Source organism: Mixophyes fleayi, chromosome 4, assembly GCF_038048845.1.
Source record: "Mixophyes fleayi isolate aMixFle1 chromosome 4, aMixFle1.hap1, whole genome shotgun sequence".
In the NCBI taxonomy this organism is placed as follows: Eukaryota; Metazoa; Chordata; class Amphibia; order Anura; family Limnodynastidae; genus Mixophyes; species Mixophyes fleayi.
The window spans coordinates 209,619,181-209,643,200 of NC_134405.1; positions in this window are offsets into that span (position 1 = coordinate 209,619,181).

Here is a 24,020-nt window from a genome sequence, read left to right on the forward strand (position 1 = left end):
ATTAATTCCCTTTGTGAGAAACTAAAAATCTTTGAGATGGATGAGTCTTTTAGAAAAACATATGATAGAATTAAATCTGATTTGGATGTGTTCGAAAAAGAAATTATAGACAAGAAGAAAAGCAAGTTAGTTAGGGATACCAGAGATTATGCACAAAATAGAGTCTTCAAATGGAGGGTATATAAACCCAATAAATCATCAACTTCATATACAACTTCAGAAATGGATTCTTCTGAAGGAGAAACATCGAATGATAGTTCCTCGACACGAACCACCAATACTGCTAGGAGTTTTTTAGGACGGGGCCCTTTGGACCATATAGATCGAAACGATATCCATACAAGAAAATACGCAGGGGGGGGGGGAAGAAAAACAAAAAGAACAGAAGAGCAGGAAGACTTTCTGTTTCACAGGAGCCAGAGACGTCAGAGGCGCTAGATGCAGCCCTTTGAGTCATTAATCTTTCGGATATAGAATTAAAACCAGAACACATTAGTCTTCTTAGTAAGGGACTATCCTTCTCACCATCTAAAGTAATGAACAGATTTGAATGGGAGAAGGACCTGGCTCTTTTCTCTAGAAAGCTCCTCCTCAAGAAATTTTATGAAGTAAATAAAAAACAGGAAGTGACATCTAGTCCTCACGATATTTCAGAGGAGGGTGATCCCTTTAATCCCCATGCATTAACACAATTTATGGAAACATCATCACGACCTATGGCATTAAATACCACTGATGATATGTTAGCATTAGAAATATTGGAAGAGTTGCAAGATTCTCAACAAACAAATAAATCAACGATTTTGCCAAGAGACAAAAAATCTATATTAAAAAAGAAGTCAACTTTTTTACCAGATACAGCCATATGTCCACAAGTTAAAACCTTTGTAGACCTAGTGTCTAGAGATCTGGACAAATTATATGACAGGACACAAAAGAATCTACCCAACAGTGGCAATTTAAGTAAAACAGAACTCCAAGCATTAAAAGAAATAGAGAGTTGGAAAGACATTATAATCAAACCCTCGGACAAAGGGGGAAATATTGTATTATGGGCAAAAAACAACTATGTAGCAGAGATTAATCGACAACTGAGTGATACAACTTGCTACAAACGTCTGATATTTAACCCCACTGCAAATTTCCTAAGTATTTATAAATCAATAATTAACAAAGCTTTGGGCAATGGAATCCTAACTAAACAAGATTATGATTATCTCATGGTAGAGAATCCAAAAATACCAACAATATATGTACTCCCAAAGATACATAAGAATGAAAGAAATCCCCCGGGAAGACCTATTATCTCAGGAATAGGGGGATTAACTGAGAAAGCTAGCAAATATGTGGACCAATTTTTACGTCCCTATGTTCTCAGTTTACAATCATATGTGAGGGATACGATGGATGTCCTATCTAAAATACAGGAAATTACAGTAAATAGTGAGGTATATTTGGCATCATATGATGTGGAATCTTTATATACCAATATAAATCACCAAGATGGTTTAAATGCAATACAATTTTTCTTAGGGATGGATATAGACTCAGACCTAAATGATTTGATTATTACTCTCTTACGCTTCATCCTAACAAAAAATTATTTCTTATTTGATGAGAGATTCTTTCTCCAGATCAGAGGCACTGCCATGGGGGCATGTTGTGCTCCGACTTACGCCAACCTGTTCCTGGGTTGGTGGGAGAAGGAAATAGTGTTCTGTGAAACCAACGATAACTACACCCAACATGTCCTACTTTGGCTAAGATATATAGACGACATCCTGATCTTATGGGATGGTGACATATCCCTATTCAATGACTTTACCACAATCCTAAATACAAATAATCTCAACTTGAAACTGACTTCAGTAATCGATTTGGAAAAAATTAATTTTCTTGACTTAATGATCTATAAAAATGAAAATGGTACCTTGAATACGGATATGTATAGAAAAGCTACCGCTACTAATAGCATCTTGCACCGTACAAGTGCACACCATCCAGCAGTGATTAAGGGTATCCCCAAAGGGGAACTATTACGAACAAAACGTAACTGCTCGGATAAAACAACTTGTGAAAAACGATCAGAAGAAGTTATAGTGAGATTTAAACATAGAGGATATGGAAGGAGAGTGATCAGAAACGCAAAAAACTTTGTATCAAACAAAAATAGGGAATCCCTAATTTTCTCCTCACACAATCAGGAACTAAATAACAAAGAAACAAAGGTGAGGATGATTGGAACCTTCTGCACAGAATGGAGGGAGCTAGTTGATATCTTTCAACATCACTGGCATGTTCTCCTTTTAGATCGAGATCTGAATAGGATTCTGGGAGAAAGAATCTCCATGAGTTGGAGAAGATAGCAAAATCTTAATGACCGTCTAGTCCATAGTCATTTTCACAATAGAGTGACTAATAACAACAGAACCAAAGGCTTTTACCAATGTGGATCATGCAAAGCATGCCAATATACGGTCATGACAAAAGAATACACTGACAAATATGGAAAGATCTGGAAAATAAATGACTTCTTAAATTGTAATTCGTCAGGGGTGATATATTGTTTATCATGCCCTTGTTCTAAAAAATATGTCGGTATGACCAGCCGTCCTTTTAAGAGAAGGCTTTTAGAACATATTGGGAACATTAAAAATGCGGAAAAGGATCAAAGCAACAATAAAAAACTCACCTCAGTTGCGAGACATTTCTTATCATTTCATAATGGAAACCCTAAATTTGTGAAGGCGTACATTATGGAACAGGTAAATCTGGGAATTCGTGGAGGAGATCTACAGGGAGAACTCCTGAGGAGGGAAACCAAAAAGATTTTTATCATGGGTAGTATGATACCAGAAGGCCTTAATGACTATACGAGTTATTTGGCTTTTGTATAACTGAGAGAAATAATCTAACTCTTCTCTATTAGATTATTTGTATGAGATAGTTTGTTTCTTGGAAGTGGCGTAACAATATTCCAATTATAAACAGTATGACAACTGAAGCTACTAGAAACTATCTAAAGTTACCTGATCTTTATGACCACAAAGAATAAGATTCTCTTATTCAATGGGAATCTAGACTACATCAAATACAATATACAAACCAACATCCTGAGAATATATGTATATGGTTCCAGTTTATGGTCACAATGGTTAATTATATTATTCTTTTTGTTCTGTTTTCTGTTTCACTACTATCGAATTAGTTTTCTTACATAATTCGTCTTATTCACAATTACATCTAATTTTGTACACTATTTCACTTATAATTAAACTATTATACTATATTATTTAAGTTGCATATCCAGTAGTTCACTTTTAAAAGGGCATTTGATTGCCCTAATATTGTAACATATAAATTATTTTGTTTGGTCACTAATATTTATAATCTGGCACTTAAATCACTTCATCTCACCCATAAATGAGGAATATCAATAGGCATAATATATACCACTTAGATCATATCAGATATGTCCCGCTTTCTATTTGCAATAGAACATAGGGATGTATTCACACATATAGGTAATAAATATGTACTAGTTATATAATTTTACAAAAATCTATTTAAGTAGGTATACACTTATATTAAAGATAATAACATCCTTGTAGTCAACATAATATATCATCTTAGATCAGATACATACTTTTTTTTATATATATCAATGTTTTCTATATTTCCCTACATATATTTTTCCATGACCAGATATACCTACCGTAACAGCATTGTAGATCATGGATATAAATGGAGTTCCGTTTATGGACTAAACAACAAAGGTTTCCATAGCAATATAAGGTGTCAACAGGATTCTAGGATAGATAGAACTTGATATACTATAGGCAGAGACAACTGCCGATCATTCCTATGAAAAGGACTTTCTGATTGGATCTCCACTATGACGCGTACAAAAGGGCGTCTACTTTACAGCTTAAATAGGCAATCATTACTATGGCTCGTCTTGCCTTGAGAAAGCATACAAGCGAAACGCGCGTCGGCGTTCGCATTGTATCTCACACGCTGCTAATTAATACCTACTTTTTAATAATAGAGTTTAACACCAGATCCCTCTAGATTAGATTGAGTAATTATAATGGGTCTATACTTTGCCGTTTTATCAGTAATAACGGGCTAATATATAGCTGTCTCACCATATTATGTGATATCCTGATATGCTATAAGAGCTACACCAACTACGGCTTAAATAGATTCATTTATTGACTCCTTCAGATGACTCTCGTGAACATAGAGATTAGTTAACTTACCAATATATCTTCTCATATGAAACTGGGTTATAATATCGAGTCAATATATGACTACTTCATAGTAAACCGTGACAATTATACACACTATAAGACTTTACTTAATATGGTCCTAACTAAACCTACTATCACTCTCTCTAAATAACCTGTTGTGAATATAGAGACCACTCAGCCTGCAAATGTAGCAATTACTTTTATTCTGCTATAGACGATCCTAGTGCTACTATAGAAACAGACATTACCGTGTGCCTTTGCAACATAGTAACGCTAACCTTACTTAGGCATATACGGTCATCTATACCTACCAGTATGAATCACAGAGAGCAACTATATAACAAATTATAACAATGAATTGGTGAGCCAAACTAACTACAGCTCAAACAGATTGATTTATTGATTCCTCTAGATGACTCTCGGTGAACATAGAGATCAGTTAATGCATCTCCTTATATGAAATTTGGGTTGTAATTAGGAGTTAGCATATGACTACTTTATAGCGTACTGTGACAATCATACATATTAAAAGGCCTTATTGAATATGGTCTCAATTTAAATTATTCTCACCCTTGCAGATAATCCCTTGTGAATAGAGAGACCATTTAACCTATAAGTGCAGTAATTGTCTTTATTCTGCCATAGACGATTCAAACATATCATTGCGCACCATTGTGTATCTTTGTAACATAGTAACGCTGACTTTATTTAGGCATTCACGGTCACTTATACTTACCAGTATGAATCATAGAGAGCCATCATATAATAGATAGTGTGTATTACTAAGGTTTATCATTACTCTATACCATCCATAGTATTAACTATATATTATTGGGGTCTATTCTCATTAAGATCCCAGGGATGAAGGAGTAACCTATTACCACAGCAGCTTAATATTGTTATATCAATACTTATTACCAATAAAATTAAGTGAGAATACAAGCGACATTGCAGTTGTAACTGCAATTTTATTTTCACTTCCCTCACTTTGTATCTATTTTAAATTTTCGCTAGTTGTAAAAATTTTTTTAATGAATACCAATAAAATGTAAATTTTATACTCTATACCCTGGAGTGCCCCTATATACACTCTCTTTCTCTTTGTTCAATATTCTTAAACCTCAGTGTTAGGGTGCACCCTTTAGTTGTGATAATTGACTAATTGAGGAACTAATATATGTTCAATAAAATTGGGGTTATTGAATATTTGACTTTATTGACAAACTTGGTGCGGTTATCTTTGTACTGAATACTCCTTCCACCATTTGCAGCACGCCCTCTGCATATGCTGGAAGGATCGCCCACAGTCCAGTTACAGATTTGGCTAATGAAGGTGCGAATGTTGTACACCGGGAGGAGGATATTGATGTAGCTGGCGCTGAGGAGGATGTTGATGATTATGATGCAGACAGATACCAAATTGCCTTTCTCAATTTCTATTTATATTCTAGATTATATAACGGCTGAATAGTTTTCTATTTTACTCCTAGTGGAGAGGGGATCTGATTCAGACAGATACCAAACTGCCGTTGTCCATTTCTTTGTATATTTGAATTTCTAGTTCTACAGTCTATGCAGGCTGCTTTTTTTATATTCAACTACAAGTGTAGGGTGGGGGGGGGGGCATAGATAGCCACCAAAGTAACGTGGTCCATTTAATTTCACTTTCTAGCTCCACAGTCTGTGCAGCCTGCTTTTTTATCTTCAAAGTATTTACAAGCCTTGCAATCTAAATTAACAAGGGGTAGTGACGTGCTAGAACTCCACTCTCTATATGCTGCAGAGGATGGAGGAGCATCAAAAGGCCATTCAAGCCTACACAGCCACCTACGACATAGGAAAAGGAGTGGGGATGTGCCTGAGACAAGCGCACTGGAGAATGATTTTCGTGTTGTGCAAGGTTCTGCAGCCATTTGAACTTGCCACACGAGAAGTCAGTTCCGACACTGCCAGCTTGAGTCAGGTGATTCCCCTGATCAGGCTTTTGCAGAAGCAGCTGGAGAAAGTGAGGGAGGAGCTGGTACACCATTACGATTCCACCAAGCATGTAGCTCTTGTGGATGAAGCCCTTCGTACGCTTTGCCAGGATCCGAGGGTGGTCAGTCTTTTAAAGTCAGAGGAATACATTCTGGCCACCGTTCTCGATCCTCGGTTTAAAGCGTATGTTGTGTCTCTGTTTCCGGCGGACACAAGTCTACAGCGGTGCATAGACCTGCTGGTCAGGAGATTGTCCTCTGAAGAGGACCGTGACATGCCACCAGCTCCACCTTCATTTTCATCACTGTTTGTGCAGTTCCAAAAAAGAGGAACTGCCATTTCTATTGCTACCTTCTTTCTTTCTGTATTTCCTGTGTCCTGTGGTCTGTTCTGCTAAGGGCATTGTTATTTCCAAGTTATCCAAAAGTTCTAAAAAAAACAAATTTAAATTTATAAAATTTTTTATAAAAAATTAATTTAAAAAAAAATAAAAAAAAATAAAAAAATTTCCAAAAATAATTGGAAAAAAATATTACAAAATTTTAAAAAATCTAGCTTGTACTGCTATTTAAAAGTCTAACTACGATCATTCACTGTTGCTGTACCCAAAAATAATAGGTACTGCTATTAAAGTACAGTCCAGTGGTACTCTCCTGTGCCGCAGATAATTTGTAAAAGCTTTGCCGAGTGTGTGTAGTTATGTATCACAGGTTTTAAGAAGAGGCACAACACTGACAACCTGTTACAGAAACTGAGGGAAATAATCTCTCTGTGGCTCACCCCACTTAGACTCTCCTGGGGATTCAAATAACTGCCATTTCTAGTACTACCTTCTTTCTATATTTAAAAAAACCCAAAACTGTCATTTCTATTACTACGTTAATTGTTTGTGCAGTCACAAAAAAGAGGAACTGCGCCCTTAACTGCTATGTTGGTTTTAGACGTCCATCCGGTGTCCAACATCTGTGCACTGGAATTCAGACCAGTTGAGGGTTTTATTATTATATTGTGGCCCCGGTACCAAATTGGGTACCGGGGCCACTCCACTAAGCAGTCCAGATACTTGTTTGGTGGAATTCAGACCAGTTGAGAGATTTTTTATTATATTGTGGGGACCACTCCACTACGCAGTCCAGATACTTGTTTGATGGAATTCAGAACAATTGAAGTTTTTTTTATTGTATTGTGGCCCCGGTATCAAATTGGGTACCGAGGCCACTCCACTACGCAGTCCAGATACTTGTTTGGTGGAATTCAGAACAATTGTTTTTTTTTTATTATATTGTGGGGACCACTCCACTACGCAGTCCAGATACTTTTTTTGGTGGAATTCAGACCAGTTGAGGGTTTTTTTATTATATTGTGGGGACCACTCCACTACGCAGTCCAGATACTTTTTTGGTGGAATTCAGACCAGTTGAGGGATTTTTTGTTATATTGTGGGGACCACTCCACTACGCAGTCCAGATACTTTTTTGGTGGAATTGAGACCAGTTGAGGGTGATATATTGTGGCCCCGGTACCAAATTGGGTACCGGGACCACTCCACTATGCAGTCCAGAAAGCTACCTCGGTGAAACGTTTTGGACTAAAAACAATATTGTGAGGTGTGAGGGTGTTCAGAATAGACTGGAAATTAGTGGAAATGATTGTTATTGAATGTTATTGAGGTTAATAATAGCGTAGGAGTGAAAATAAGCCCAAAAACTTGATTTTGGAACTTTTTATGCTTTTTTCAAAAAAAATCCGAATCCAAAATCTTAAATCCGAACCAAAACCTTTCGACAGGTGTTTTGCGAAACAAAACTCGAACCCAAAACATCAAGCAAATCCGAATCCAAAACACAAAACACGAGACACCAAAAGTGGCCGGTGCACATCCCTAGTTTTCATCAAGATGTTAGTTAAAGATCTCCCGGAGTTAGATCGATTCCTGTGTCCAAATTGATAGCAGCGGATGGTATTAAAGATCTCTATAGTCTTCACCTCTCCGCAACAAAGTGAATGATATATGGAGGAAAAAAGACATACTTGTGTAGTACGTAAAAAACAAAGATTTATTAAAACATATAAAAACCATAGGACCGGTATTCAGTTGCCCGTACCAGAAGGTGAATGTATCAGAGAGTCTGTAATTTAACCACTAGTTGCTCTAAAATTAAAAGTAAAATTTATCTATGAAGTGTTTAGTGCGTCTCATCAACCTTTTCTTTCTTCTCTTCTCTTCTTCTTAATATAATTAAGGTTTGACGCACCCCTTTAAAATTAAAATACAGGATCTTAGCAGGGCCGGATTTACCGCTAGGCAACCTAGGCACCTGCCTAGGGCCTAGCGGCTCTCGGGGGGCACAGCTGGGGGGGGGACAGGAGCAATTTTTTAAAAATGAAAAATAAAAAAAAAAATTGGCCCCTCCCCCGTCTCGTGTGAATCGGGTCCCGGCAGCCTCTTCTCCTCTCAGTGTCTCAGTGATAGAGAGAGGAGGAGAGGCTGCCGGGACACGACGAGCGATCACGTGACTCTTTTTTTTTTTTTAAATCTGGACTGACCAAGGAGGAGCAGCGCGCCGGAGGAGAAAGGCAATAGAAAGGTAAGTAAAACAACGGAGGGACAGAGGTGGTGATGGTGAAGGGGCACAGAAGTGGTGATGGTCGTGGGCACAGAGGTGGTGATGGGCACAAAGGTGGTGATGGTGAAGGGCACAGAGATGGTGATTGGCACAGAAGTGGTGATGGTGAAGGGCACAGAGGTGGTGATGGTGAAGGGGCACAGAATTGGTGATAGTGATTGGCACAGAGGTGGTGATGGTGAAGGGCACAGAATTGGTGATGGTGATTGGCACAGAGGTGGTGATGGGCACAGAGGTGGTGATGGGCACAGAGGTGGTGATGGTGAAGGGCACAGAGATGGTGATTGGCACAGAAGTGGTGATGATGATTGGCACAGAAGTGGTGATGGTGATTGGCACAGAAGTGGTGATGGTGATTGGCACAGAAGTGGTGATGGTGAAGGGCACAGAGGTGGTGATGGTGAAGGGGCACAGAATTGGTGATAGTGATTGGCACAGAGGTGGTGATGGTGAAGGGCACAGAGGTGGTGATGGTGAAGGGGCAGAGAATTGGTGATGGTGATTGGCACAGAGGTGGTGATGGGCACAGAGGTGGTGATGGTGAAGGGCACAGAGATGGTGATTGGCACAGAGATGGTGATTGGCACAGAAGTGGTGATGGTGAAGGGCACAGAGGTAGTGATGGTGAAGGGCACAGAGGTAGTGATGGTGAAGGGCACAGAGGTGGTGATGGTGAAGGGCACAGAGGTGGTGATGGGCACAGAGGTGATGGTGAAAGGGCACATATGATATTGTGAAGGGTCAAAAGTGACAATGAAGGGGCACAGTGTGATGATAGAGGGACAAAAGTGACAAGAGCACATACTTGGATTTATGCGTATTATTTTTGCAAACAACTTAAGTATTTCTGCCCTGACTTCAATATTTATTAAGTTGTTTTGACCCAACTACTTAAAAAAACGGGGCTGCTTGGTAATTATTTAGGGGTGCCTTTTTCTGCAGCAGGGTGCCTTGCTCTTTTCACATGTTAGATACGCCCCCAAAGATGCAAGCCACGCCCTCACCTCCCTTGGCGGCACATGCTTTCCCTTCTACGTAACTATAGGGGTATAGGGTAGGCTGCAAAAATATAGTGCTATGGATTGTTTTTAAGGGAGTTGGCCCAAAAACAGTATCCTGCCTAGGGCCCTATGAGGTCTAAATCCGGCTCTGGATCTTAGTATCCTAACCCAATTATTACACTAAAAAGGGTAAAATCACTCAATTAACAATTGGTGAGATTCTTCCCATTCCCTTATCCCCTCTTTTTTTATAAACTCCTCCTCTGCAGAGCCAGATTAAAGGGAAGGAGCAGGGGACATGTAAATGTAAAGTGGGTGGGAGGTGGGCTATTAATTTAATGGTGTAGTGTGAGTGGGGGCTAATTTATTTAATGATCGGTACTATTAAGTTATTTGTGGGGTGCTGATTGGGCTATTTAATTTAATAGTGGGTCCTATTAATCTAAAGTGAAGTTATGGCACCTTTAAGTTAAGCTGGGGTTGTTTGTGGCTATTAACTGAATGTGGGGCTGTTTTGGGAGGACTATTTATTAAATGTGAGTATGAATTATTTAATGTCGGGGATGGTTGTGTGTAACAATTATGTAAAGTGTACAACAATGCAGAATGTAGGTATAAATATGGAGTACTTGCCTCACTCTAGATCAGCGCTGACCGGCCGGTGGTGCGGAGTCTAACGAACCCCCAAGAACCGCCGCAAGGCGGGATGGGCTTTGCTGCGGAGGATCGCAGGTCGCGGCCCACTGGTCTGCCCCTAGAGGTAAGGATAGGAGGTAGCCCACAATACACTGGAACTGGATGGTCTGGTACACTGGATAAAGATAATGCGTGGTACAACAAGCCTGGGTCTGGTACACTGGAGTGGAGATATATACGTATTCAGCAAGCCTGGGTCTGGTACACTTGGAGCGGAGATATATACGTAGTCAGCAAGCCTGGGTCTGGTACACTTGGAGTGGAGATAATCTGAGCAGTCAGCAAGAACAGGTACACGGAGAATCACGAGGAATCAACAAGTCAGGAAACATAGGAAGTTGCTCTGACGCTGTCCAGGCGTCAGAGCAGGTCTTTAGTAGTTTAGCAAGTTTGAATTCCCCACCCCGACTGTCACGTGACAGCGCTGCCGCGACCCGGAAGATAGGGAGGATCGCAGTGCTGGAGAGAGGACAGGTGAGTTGTAACATTGTGGGAAATATATTTATTAAATGTAAATGCTATTAATTGAATTCTGGGGGGGTTGTTTGGGGGTAGAGAAATAGGTTTATTTCTTAAATGGGAATAGAAATACTATTAATTTAATGCTAGGGCTGATTGGGGAAAAGGTTATATTATTAAATGTGAATGCTATTAATGTTTGGGTTGGGGCAGGTTGCAGCGAAAGTCTATTTATTAAACATTAGTGCTATTCATTTAATGCTGGGGCTGGTTGGAGCTTCAAAATTTCATGTACCTATCTTTTTTCCAAATAAGGTCACAAAATTCCAGGATCCAGACAAGCAGCAACTGAGCTAAAGACACCAGCAGCTGCAGGTAGTGCCCAGGTGAGTTTATTTCTCTTTATTCCTACTTCTGGTCGAGCCCTCACCAATTGGCGAGTGTAGTATTTGTGGTGGGATCGTTCCTACTCTCAAATACTAGTAGTTCCGCGCCTAGGTTTAGAGCACGGCGAGGCTTCAGCGGCTGGGGTAGAGTGAGTGTCTGTCCTTGTGCTGCAGCCACGGACATTACTTTTTGGGTAGGTACATATTCTAATTGTCTTTCCTTCCTAGACGGCCTTGAAGAAGGAACACATGGAGAAGTGGTGTTGTCCATAGTGTTCCCTTGGGATTAGATAAGTAATAGGGTGCAGGAGAGGGGGATTGTAGTCTGTGCCGCCTTTCCCTCTCATTAGCCTCCCCACATGCTCGTGAAGGGAGAGCTGTGTGAATCTAACAGTAATGCACACAGTATTGCCTGTGTATTTGTCTAAAATGATATTAGATCATAGGGACCCCCCTCTCTTAAGTGCCCAGATTCTTAATAATGCTCTGATTCTATTGCTTGCAGTTTTCTCTGCTCTCCTGCAATTCACTCAGGGTAGGAGACTCTCTCTCTGACCAGGAACTAGCTTTGATGCCCACAACAGCAGATCTTATGTTGGTTAACTTGGAGCTTCAATGGCACAGTTCGCTTGTGTAACATGTCCCTCTTTCTGGACACTTGCAGCAACTCTTTGTAAACTCTGTGTCTTTGTGTCTCTCCAGCCTTCCTCTAAGATTGCACTTGTACTAGATCTGGTATCTTCCTCTGTTATTTGGCTTCAAAAATGATTCAGAATGGCATCATTGTCTGGTAGGGTCGGACTGGGCCATCTGGGGACTGTACTATCCCCCAACCATGATCGCTCCACTCTTCGTTGGTGGGGGAAGCAGAAAGCTCACTGACTCCTCTTTGCTCTGTCCGCACTGACGTCACATCCGACGTTCAGTGAGGAGCGCCGCAGAGAGGAGTCTGGAAAAAGACAGAAGACAGAAGAGAAGAGAATAAAGAAAGAAGCCGATAGAAAAGGTAAGTGAAGGAACGTAAGCAAGTGGGGAGCACGGCAGAGTGAAAAGGGGGAGCACTGGAGAGTGTGAAAAAGGGGATCACAGACAGCATGGCAGAGTATGAAAAGGGGGAGCACAGACAGCATAGCAGAGTGGGAAAAGGGGGAGCACAGACAGCATGGCAGAGTGGGAAAAGAAGGAGCAAAGCAGCATGGCAGAGTGTGCAGGGAGGTCAAAGCAGCATGGCAGAGTGTGAAGGGGGCCCAAAGCAGCATGGCAGAGTGTGCAGGGGGGCCAAAGCAGCATGGCACAGGGTGATGAAGGGGGGGGGCAAAAGCAGCATGGAGGGCGCAGTGTGATCATAAGGATGATGATGAAGGGGCACAGTAATGTGTGTGTGATGGCAAAGTGGGCTTGTGGCAATGTAATGTGTGTGTGGTAGGTGGTGGATAAATAATGGGTGCTATTTTGTTTGTAGGATGAAGGTGGGGCAATTTAATTTTGTAGTGGGGACTATTAATTTAAGATGGGGTGGATTGGGGGCTATTAATTGAATGTGGGTCTGAGTTTGAGGAACATGAGGTCTATTTATTAAATGTGAATATAAATTATTTAATGGCAGTGACGCTTGTGGGAAATAGGTATATTTATTATACGTAAATGCGATTAATTTATTGCAGGGGCTGTCTGGAGGGAGGGAAATAGATTTATTAACTGGGAATACTATTATTTTAATGTTGGGGCTGGAGGAAGGCCTAAGTATTAATTGTGGGTCCTATTGATTTAACGCCGGGACTGGTTGGAAATTTTTAATTGTACCCATTATTTTTTCCAAATAGGGCCCCCAACATTCCAGAATCCAGACAAGCCGCAACTAAAGAAACCAGCAGCCACAGGTGGTAAAAGTTACAAGAACAGGTAGAACAGTCTGTCAAATGTTCTGAGTCTAGTGCAGGCTTGGCTAACCTGTGGCACTCCAGGTGAAACTACAAGTCCCAGCATACCCTTCCAGCAATAAGCTGCTATATATTGAAAAAGTATGCTGGGGCTTGTAGTTTCACAACACCTGGAGAGCCACAGGTTAGGCAAGCCTAGTCTAGTGGGCAGGGCCGCCATCAGAAATCATGGGGCCCAGTACGGGGACCCCTCCCCCGGTGAGCGCCCCCCCCTCCCCATGAGCAACAGTGCAACACAAACTTACCTGGGGGCCCGCTGTCTTGCAGTCTGCTGGTCTCCGCTACTCTGCGCTGATGTCTTCAGCCTGGCTGTCACCGTGACAGCCATGCTGAAGACATTAGCGCAGAGTAGCGGAGATCATCGGACTGCAAGACAGCGGGCTCCCAGGTAAGTTTGTGTTGTGCTGTTGTACCGGGCCCGGTACAACAGTACCCCCTGTACAACCCTGATGGCGGCTCTGCTAGTGGGACAATCCCGATTTTTGGTGACTGTTCTGCCCAAACTAAGGGGAAGGTTAAGACTGTGTACTCTTTATTTATACACTGCATTCTTTATATACTACACTATGGTGCTAGCTGTCCTTCATGGGCTGACCACTCCCCCTCTAGTGTTTGGTCTCGCCTCTATGAAGGCTGGCCACACCCCCCTCTGGGCCCTTCATGCTTCAGTCCGACACTGTTGTCTGGGATTCATTTGGTTGTCGTATTTAGTTATTTGTGGAACTCTAGTACAGCTGTTTGAATTGGATGCTCATTTTTAAATATGAGGCTTTTCTGTAAACTCCTATACTTGGCACGCACAGCACAACTATATTTAAAGTTGCTATAAGTCAGTAGTTGCTGGTGTATAATGAGAACTGCAATCTTTTTGGCATTTGTCTATTTTTCATAATTCCCATATATTTACAATCATTATATACAGCAACAAGTAAAATTAATTAGATATGCAAATATTTTATGGAAACTTTTGGTAAACATAACCAAATTAAGATAAAAAAAATATAGGAACATAAAAAAGCAAAGTCTGAAATGCATTTTCAGAAAGCGTTACACAAAAATAGGAGCAATGGACTATCCCAGCAGACAAATTAGGGGACAACAGAAAAATGTAGGACGTCTGAAAAAGCTGGCAAGCACTGATTTCTATACATACTGCAGATTCAGTACATCCTGTTTCTAAATTGCTGTATTAAAAAACATCTAGTCATCACAAATGAAAAACATTGCACATTCTGCAGTGGATTCAGCAAGGATAAATACTATACATGAATCAATAGTAAGCAGACATTAAAGGGGATGATGGATACTTTCCAGAAATGGTTTACAGCAACATTGCATTGTGCACATAAGCTAACATTGTAACATTTAAATAACTCTGCACTACTAATGGCTTATGGGCATTCAATATGTTTAAATGTAAGTATCCAAAGATGCCTAGAATTTGCGGAGTCCTCACAGATAAAGCACAACACCAATACCTATCTCAGGCAAGAAGTGTTGAAAAAAGAGAATTTAAATAGGAGTACTGCAGATGGGGCATGATGTCATAACCTTCTGCCAATTACAAAACTCTCACAGTGACAGTTACAGAAACTATAGCATGATGTTATAAGGTATTAATGTCATGCTTGCCTGAACACGATGCTGGGGCTAGCACAATGGTGTGGCTAAATGAGGCTATAGAGGAGGGTCTGCACATGCATACTGGGGACCTGGGTAAGATATGATAGATATTGTTAATGAATGGAAATGCTGCCTTAACTTATCTTTAGGATTGTCCTTCTTTGCACTCCTTATTTGGAAGTGGAATTTTTTTCCACCACTTTCATTTATTTTTATGTTAAAGAAGAATAAGTGTGGTTTATTTAACACCACAATGAAATGTCACTGAAATATGGCATCATTCAGTCAAAGTAAGCAGAAGTAATCAGAGTCACTGGCTATTATTGAAATGGCCATCAGCCATGTTTCCTTTAAATCTGCTAAGTATCAGGTGATTATCACAGGAATCTCATACTTAAGGGTATCTGAAAAAAGTATGTTTCACCACATAATGATATCCTAGGTTTAATGCATATTAATATAATAAACTGAACATATAAAGAAAATCAAGAACAGGAGATTCACTTAGACACAAACGGGTAGTGGACTTTACCCTCCTTGCCCCCCCCCCAACACAATCTATGCCAAATCTCAACAAATCTATTTGTAGAACTATTCACAGTTCAGCAGCAGCTGGCAGCTTAGGTTTATGTTGCATGGAGGATACAGAGGTGGTATATGGTGGGACCACAAAGGAAAGTTGACTGCCTGTTTGGCTGAGAGAGTGCTGAATGTCATTATTAACTTGTGTCACTATCACCTGTTTGGAGAGCAGTTAGTGGAGTTAAGTACAGCAACTGGAGGTGTCCAGAGGCTTGACAACAAATATGTTCATATTAAGCTGCAATACATGAATGGATTATAGTCTATTAATAGTGTCTAGCATTGTAACACTACAACTTTTATTCAGTGTTGTTGAATGAAACTCTACCATTTTTATAGCAATTTTCATTAGTTCTTACATAAGTGCTGGGATCCCTGCAATTAGTGGTTCCATCATTGTCATATAATCCTTGGTATTGGCACATAACCCACCCTGTGCTCTGTGGAGCAGGGATTAATAAATGATATCCATCTATCACTACCACCATGCACTGGGGAGACTCTTCCCAGTTCCCAGCTACATCTTAGCTGTTTAATGATCAAGTTATGTTTGCTAGTGATAACCTAATAGTCAAACTATAAATTAGGTAATTCAAACTAGCCCTTACCAGCATTATACAGCAGGTTTCCCACAAGACATTAGGAGAAACTGGTAGATTGATGATTATGTTGCAGGAGGCCATTGCCACCAATTCCTACATTGGTTTCTATAATAGCAAGAGCATGTTCATACCAAAACATTCAGCATTTTCTGTCAGAAGATAAAAAGCTTCACTTTTTAAAACATAATTTGTGCAGTTCTGATATATTCTTCCGGCTGCCTTCAGACATTTTTTCAGAGCTCTACTTTTTCTATACTAAATAGTGTTAAACAAAATGCTTTTTTTTTTTTTTTTTTTTTTTTTAATTTAAATACTCCAGTTGTAATCTTTCAGTAAGCCAATTTTTAGGTAATGGTAAATTATGAAAACATATCGCACAATTGGCAAAAAAAAATATTTGTTGTGAATGATGGATGTATATATTATGATAAAGGGAGTGGTTTCCCACAGGCTTCTAAAAGAGGAGTTAGATATTTAGCTGCCAATCTGCAGAGAAGCAGAGTTACACATTTGTACAGTAACGCACCTAAGTTAAAGAGATACAGGTGGAGGATATATGCCTGACAAAATAATAGTGGAGTCTTATTTAACTTACATATGTTGAAGTTGTTTAAAAGCATCTCTTTCCACAGCAAGCAGAGTGTGTCTGTACTGAGGCTAATCAAAACAGAACACTTGCAGGTGTTAAAAGTAAGGTGGGACTGTAAGGTGGGACGGTCATCTGTTCATCAAGCTAAGGCTGTGGGAGGAGTGGAAAGTATTTAAACCTGTCTTTTTCTTTTATGTGTGTGACTGACGCCAGACAGTGGCCGGTGTCTAGGGAGCTGGTCTTGGTTATTTTGGCGTTAGGGTCACAAGGAAAGTGTGTGCAGACTTTATGTTATGAATTATTTCACCATCCTGACAAATAAAAGCAAAGTGAAATGCAAGAAGGTGTTCACGTGTACATCACCTGAAGGGTAGCCATATCACAAGTCGTGTCAGAAGTGGGATGCTCAGGGAAGCAAATTTCCACTATCCAATCCATGTAGACATTAAAATGGAGGAAGTTTTGAGCGCCCTCATGAACGTGGCCACTGCACAGCAAGAGCAGCAAGCTCAGGTGCTACGAGTTGCAGAGGCACAGGAGTAAAACACAAGGCTCTTAAGGGAAGAGTAAGTTCAGGTGAGGTATGACAGAAATTTACCACCTGGCCTGGATCTGCAGAAAATGTCACCACCTGATGACATAGAAGCATATTTGGTGTCCTTTCAGAGAGCTACAAAAAGGGCAAATTGACCTCCTGAAGTTTGGGCTGAGGGGCTAGCACGGTGGCTAAGTGGTTAGCACTTCTGACTCACAGCGCTGGGGTCATGAGTTCAATTCCCGACCATGGCCTTATCTGTGTGGAGTTTGTATGTTCTCCCCGAGTTTGCATGGGTTTCCTCCGCGTGCTCCGTTTCCTCCCACACTCCAAAAACATACTAGTAAGTTAATTGGCTGCTATCAAAATTGACCCTAGTTTCTCTCTCTCTCTGTGTGTGTGTGTGTGTGTGTGTGTGTGTGTGTGTGTGTGTGTTAGAGAATTTAGACTGTAAGCTCCAATGGGACAGGGACTGATGTGAATGAGTTCTCTGTACAGTGCTGAGGATTCAGTGGCGCTATATAAATAAATGGTGATGATGATATCTCACTGGTGAAGCTCAGCGTGCTTACATGGATCTGGATGAGTACCAGGCCTCAGATTATTCATGTTTAAAGTCTGAGATATTGGCTCACATTGGAGTTTCGGGGCCATCGGAGTCCAGCACTATCACGAGTGGTGCTATGACAAAGACAATTTGGTCAATGCACAATTGGCTGAGCTTTCCAAAATTTTTTAAAAATGTGTGCATCCAGAGGAGAATTCACCTACTCAGATTATTGATATTGTTGTGATAGATCACTGCAACTGGGGGCTTGACCGTGGTCTGCAAAGATGGGAGCTGCAATCAGACCCACAAACTTATGAAGAGCTTGCCACAATGGTAGAGAGGTTTTGTGTTTTACAGCATATGATCAAATCACCTGCATTCAAGACAAAGCTGATGCCACGTCAAAAGCCAGGTTTGACAATCCAATGGTAAAACTGCTGCTGACAGAAAGCCAATTACAAAGGCGTCTAATCCGAAGTGCTTCAAATGTGGTGAGCCAGGCCACTTCAGGGCCAAGTGTCCTAAACTACCAGAACCCATGGACTGTTCTTTTGCGCATGTTAGGCCTGCTTATCCAAGCTGTTATACCATGAGTCCCACATCAGGAAGTCCTTGTTTGTTCCAGGTGACTGTGCTTATCAACCCAAATCTTGTCTTGGCATTGGTTGACTTTGGGAAGGAGCTTACATTGGTTTCCTGATCTGCCTTGCCTGAAACCATTACTACACAGTTGCCCAAGGTGAAGGTCCTGTGCATACATGGGACAACTGAGGAATGTGAGAGAACTCTTCTGCCAGTCACCCTTGAAAACCAATGGTGGTTGCCAGAACGCCTAAACTGGCATATCCACTTATTCTGGAGCGAGACTTCCCACTGTTTAAAGAGATCCTCTGTGATCAAGTCTGGCCGGACATGCCAGCAAGTGAAACAACGGTCAAAAGCCTAGACTAAGGAACCACAACATCTGGACCTCGATCTTTAGGAATGGCCAAATTGGAATGCTATCCAGGGGATCATGGCAGAAGTTCCACAAAAATATCCCTGTGCAGGAAAGCATGGACAGTCCATGGACATCAAGAATTAGCCCTCCCCGTTTGTCAGTGCGGATACGGACTGGTACGCAATACCAGTTTTGTTTCCTTTGCAGGAATTTGCTTGTGATCAGTTTAACGATTCAACCTTCGAATATGCATTTAAATGTGTGAGTGAAGTGAAAGGTGTAGCAAAAGTCACCCAACCTGCAGATGGTATACCATATGTTTTGTTAAAAATTAATTTCTCTATAGAGTTGGTGTTGTACAGGGGAAAAAGGTAGAACAGTTAATGGTCCCTCAGGTTCATGTATCCCTAGTGTTAAAAGTAGCACATACACATGGCTGTGGGGGACACCTGGGGAAGATAAAACACAGGAATGAGTTCTGCTCAGATTTTAGTGGCCCGGTGTACACATGGCAGTGAAAAGATATTGTCCCATTTGTCAAAGAAACTGTCCAAAACCCATGAACAGGGCACCTCTCATTCCAATGTCAATAATACAAGTCATTATTATTATTATTATTATCATTTATTTGTTAGGCGCCACAAGGTTACCGCAGCGCCGCACATAGTACAAACAGTAGACTATACAGGGTATAACAGTACAGAACAATAATCAAAAGTACCAATACTTCAGAAACTCCAGGCACGCAGATACAATAGACACGGAGCAGAAGAACGGGTAAGGAGACAGGAGGGAAGAGGGCCCCGCTCAAGCGAGCTTACATCCTAAGGGAGGGTTAAACAGACCAGGCACAAGAGGAGCCAGTTGAGGGAATGGGAGAGAGGGGAGAATGAGTGGAGGAGATGGGGGTTAAGTGGATGGTTGGTAGGCTTTAAGAAAGAGGTGAGTTTTGAGTGCACGTTTGAAGGAGCACAGAGTAGGAGTGAGGCGGATGGAGAGAGGGAGGTCATTCCAGTGAAGGGGGGCTGCACGGGAAAAGTCCTGGATTCTGGAATGGGAAGAGGTGATCAGAGTGAAGGAGAGGCGGCGGTCATTGGCCGAGCGCAGGGAGCGGGTGGGAGTGTGAATGGAGAGGAGGTTAGAGATATAAGGGGCAGTAGAGTGGAAGAGAGCCTTGTAAGTGGTGGGGGGGAGTTTGAAAAGAATTCTGTAGGGGAAGGGGAGCCAGTGTAGGGCAAGGCAGAGAGGGGAGGCAGAGGAGGAGCGGCGTGAGAGGTAGATGAGTCTTGCGGCCGCATTGAGTATAGAGCGGAGAGGGGAGAGACGGGAGTGGGGGAGGCCGGTGAGGAGGAGGTTGCAGTAATCCAGGTGGGAGATGATGAGTGCGTGTATGATGGTTTTGGTGGCTTCCTGAGAGAGAAAGGGACGGATGCGGGCGATGTTGCGTAGTTGGAAGCGACAGGCTTTGGCAAGAGAATGAATGTGGGGGGCAAAAGAGAGAGAGGAGTCAAGGGTGACACCCAAGCAGCAGAGTTGGGTGACAGAGGAGATGGTAGTGTTGTTAACGACAATGGAGAGGTCATGGTGGGATGGGAGGCTGGGAGGAGGAAAGACAATGAGTTCAGTTTTGGAAATGTTGATTTTGAGAAAGCGCTCCGACATCCAGGAGGAGATGGCGGAGAGGCAGTCAGATACCTGAGCGAGGAGGGTGGAGGAAAGATCAGGTGAAGAGATGTAAGTCCCCTTTGAATCGATAGCTATGGACCTTGTGGGGCCACTGGAGAAATCCACTCATGGGCATCAATATATACTAGTGGTGCTTGACTATGTGACCCAATATCCTCAGTTCCTCTACGGAACATAAAGTCCACAAAGAGCTTATATTGATGTTCACGCACTTGGAAACAGTTAGGAACAATTTATTTGTAACAGGGGACAAGTGACAACAGGCCCAGTTTGATATTTGGGGGGGCGCCCCCCCAGCAGCACAAGCCTACTTATAAATTGTGTCCCACACGACAATCAAAACGGGGAGGGGACAACCAGATCCAGCCAAACAGAATGGGTGGGGCATGCCTATGCTAAATCGTCCCCCTAAAAATAAAGTCTAGGTCTGCACCTTCTATGGAATTCCAAAGGAGATTCTTGTGGACCAGGGCACCCCATTCATGTCCAAGCTGATGTCCCAGTTGTTAGAGATTATGGCGCTCCACACCTCCTTGTACCATGCACAAATGGACAGCTTGGTGGAGCACTTTAACCGCACACATCTGCACACGCTAAGGAAAGCTGTGTCGAAAGAAAAAAAGATCGAGACACTCATAGCCCGTATTTGATGTTTCTCATCTGTGAGGTATCTCAATCCTCAACAGGGTTTAGTCCCTTTCAGTCTCAGCCCAGGAGTATCTTGGATATGTTAAAGAAAGGGTGGGAGCAGCAAGGCCCCAAGGAGGCAGATCTGATACAATTTGTGTCCCAAATGTATGAGGCGCTAGGAAAGATAAGGACCATTGTACAACAACATGTAAAAGAGGCTGAATGGCAGTAGAGAAGTGAAGTGATGATAAGAGTGCTGTAGTTCGATCTTTCAAGCCTGGGGACAAGATCCTAGTCCTAGTCCCAAACCAGGAAAGCAAACTTTTCACCCACTGGCAAGGTCCATATGAAGTTCTATAGGATGTCAGTCCTGTAAATTACAAGCTCTGTCAATTAGGGAGAAGAACAGAGTAACAAATATACCATATCAATCTCCTTTAACCTTGATATGATGAGAACACTTCTCCTCAGGTAGTGAATACTGTCATTGAAATGTCTGAAGTCCCCATAGCGTTAGCTTTATCTGTTAGGCAGAAACAATAGACTGAGGAAATGATAAGCTGGAATGGGGATGTCTCCCATTCCTTGGCGCTCTACTTTAATTGAACACATCATTGTCACTCTGCCAGGAGTTGTCGTAAAGCAAAAGATGTACCGTATTCACGAAACCAGTTGGGCTGACGTGAGAAAGGGAATTGAGAAGGTGTCCAACTGAACATGATTGAGGAATCCACTAGTGAGTGGAACCACCCCATTGTGCTTGTCATGAAACCCAATGGGAGTATTAAAGTCTGTAATGACTTTAGACGTCTAAACAGAATATCCCAGTTCGATGCCTACCCAATTCCACATGTGGACTAACTGGTAGTAACTCTCTGATTACTCTTGACCGAACAAAGGGGTATTGTCAAGTTCCACTGACTTCTTCTTTAGCCAGTAATGGTCTCTTCCATTAGAATGTCCTACGCATTAGATTGCATTGGGCTCCTGCCAACTTCCAAATGGCCATGAATAAATTGCTACGAACCTATACAACTTAAGCAGCCGCTTCGCTTATTGAGATGATAAAGTGATTTTATACCCCAGACTGGAAGCCATATATTGAGGTCTTCGGGATTAACAGCTCATACAAAAAAGTGTGCCAATTTTCAGGTTAACATTGAACAAAGTACAAGGTTCTGAAAACTTAAATAAAATAAATAAATTAATAAAACTCGAATCTATGTATAAATACATATAATTATCTATATTGATCCTAATATATAAACATTCACGGTCTACTTTATTAGATATACCTGAACACCTGCTAGTTAATGCAAATATCTAATCAGCCAATCAAATAGCAGAAACTCAATGCATAAAAGCATTTATAGCTATCTCATGTAGATGTAGTGTTGTTCTAAACAGTGGAAAATAACAGAAAGAGGACTTAAATTCTACGCTACATCTACATGACAGAGCTTTAAACATTGGGCCTTGGTATTAGTACAGGTTTCACATTGCTGACGATATATTTTTGTTTTTTAACAGCCAGGGCCTGATTAAGAGTTCTGACCGCCCTAGGCTAATACGGCCGCAGAGCCCCCCCCCCCCTCCTCCGAATATATAGGTGTATAGGAACACTTCTGAATATGAATGTTCAGGTGTATTCTCCAGCATTCAAATTTAGACAGATTGTGCCATTGTCTCTTACCTGTTCTTGCTCTTCTCTCTTGCAACTTTGTTATCCTCTCGCTGGCTTCTGGAAAGTTGGCGTCCTGTTTTGAAAATGCAAAAATGTATTATAATGCAAACCCTGAATGATTAGGCCCTTTAGTTAAAACAAAACACTCCATTATGGCCAGCTAAAAGTATCCCATTGGACAGGCATATATAAGCAATATCTGAATATTTGTTGTCAATCAAATACAAACCTCTACCAGCCCCATCTCACTAATATTTAGTATTCTAGTGATTGCTGAGACCACCCATGTGACCACCACACAATCATGAGATTCTGCCCCCCAAAGCTGCTCCATTTTTTAAATACCCCCTGCAGCCATTTTCCTTAACCACAACCCCTCCCCCCCACAGCCATTTTCCTTAACCCCTGCTGCAGCCATTTTCTTTACCTCCCACCCTGCATCCATCCCCCTTGCAGCTATTTTCCTTACCTCCACTCTGCTAGCTAGCTATCCCCCCCCCCGTCACATCAAAACTCCCCCAGTCACATATATCAACCCCCCTCCTCTGCCCTCCTTCATACATATCAACCTCTCTCCCTCCCTGTAGATTTTCATGGCAGCCCCCCCCCCTCCCACCCTATAGATTTATAGATTTGTATGACAGTCCCCCTCTCCCTCCCTATACATATGCATGACAGCCCCCCCTCTCCCTCCCTATAGATATGCAGGGTAGTTCCCCCCCCTCCCTATAGATATGCAGTGTAGTTCCCCCCCTCCCTATAGATATGCAGGGTAGTTCCCCCCTCCCTATAGATATGCAGTGTAGTTCCCCCCCTCCCTATAGATATGCAGTGTAGTTCCCCCCCTCCCTATAGATATGCAGTGTAGTTCCCCCCCTCCCTATAGATATGCAGGACAGTTCCCCCCCCCCCTCCCTATAGATATGCAGGGCAGTTCCCCCCCTCTCCCTATAGATATGCAGGGCAGTTCCCCCCCTCCCTATAAATATACAGGGCAGTTCTCCCCCCTCCCTATAGATATGCAGGGCAGTCCCCCCCCCCTCCCTATAGATATGCAGGGCAGTTCCCCCCCTCCCTATAGATATGCAGGGCAGTTCCCCCCCTCCCTATAGATATGCAGGGCAGTTCTCCCCCCCTCCCTATAGATATGCAGGGCAGTTCCCCCCCTCCCTATAGATATGCAGGGCAGTTCTCCCCCCTCCCTATAGATATTCAGGGCAGTTCCCCTCCCCCTCCCTATAGATATTCAGGGCAGTTCCC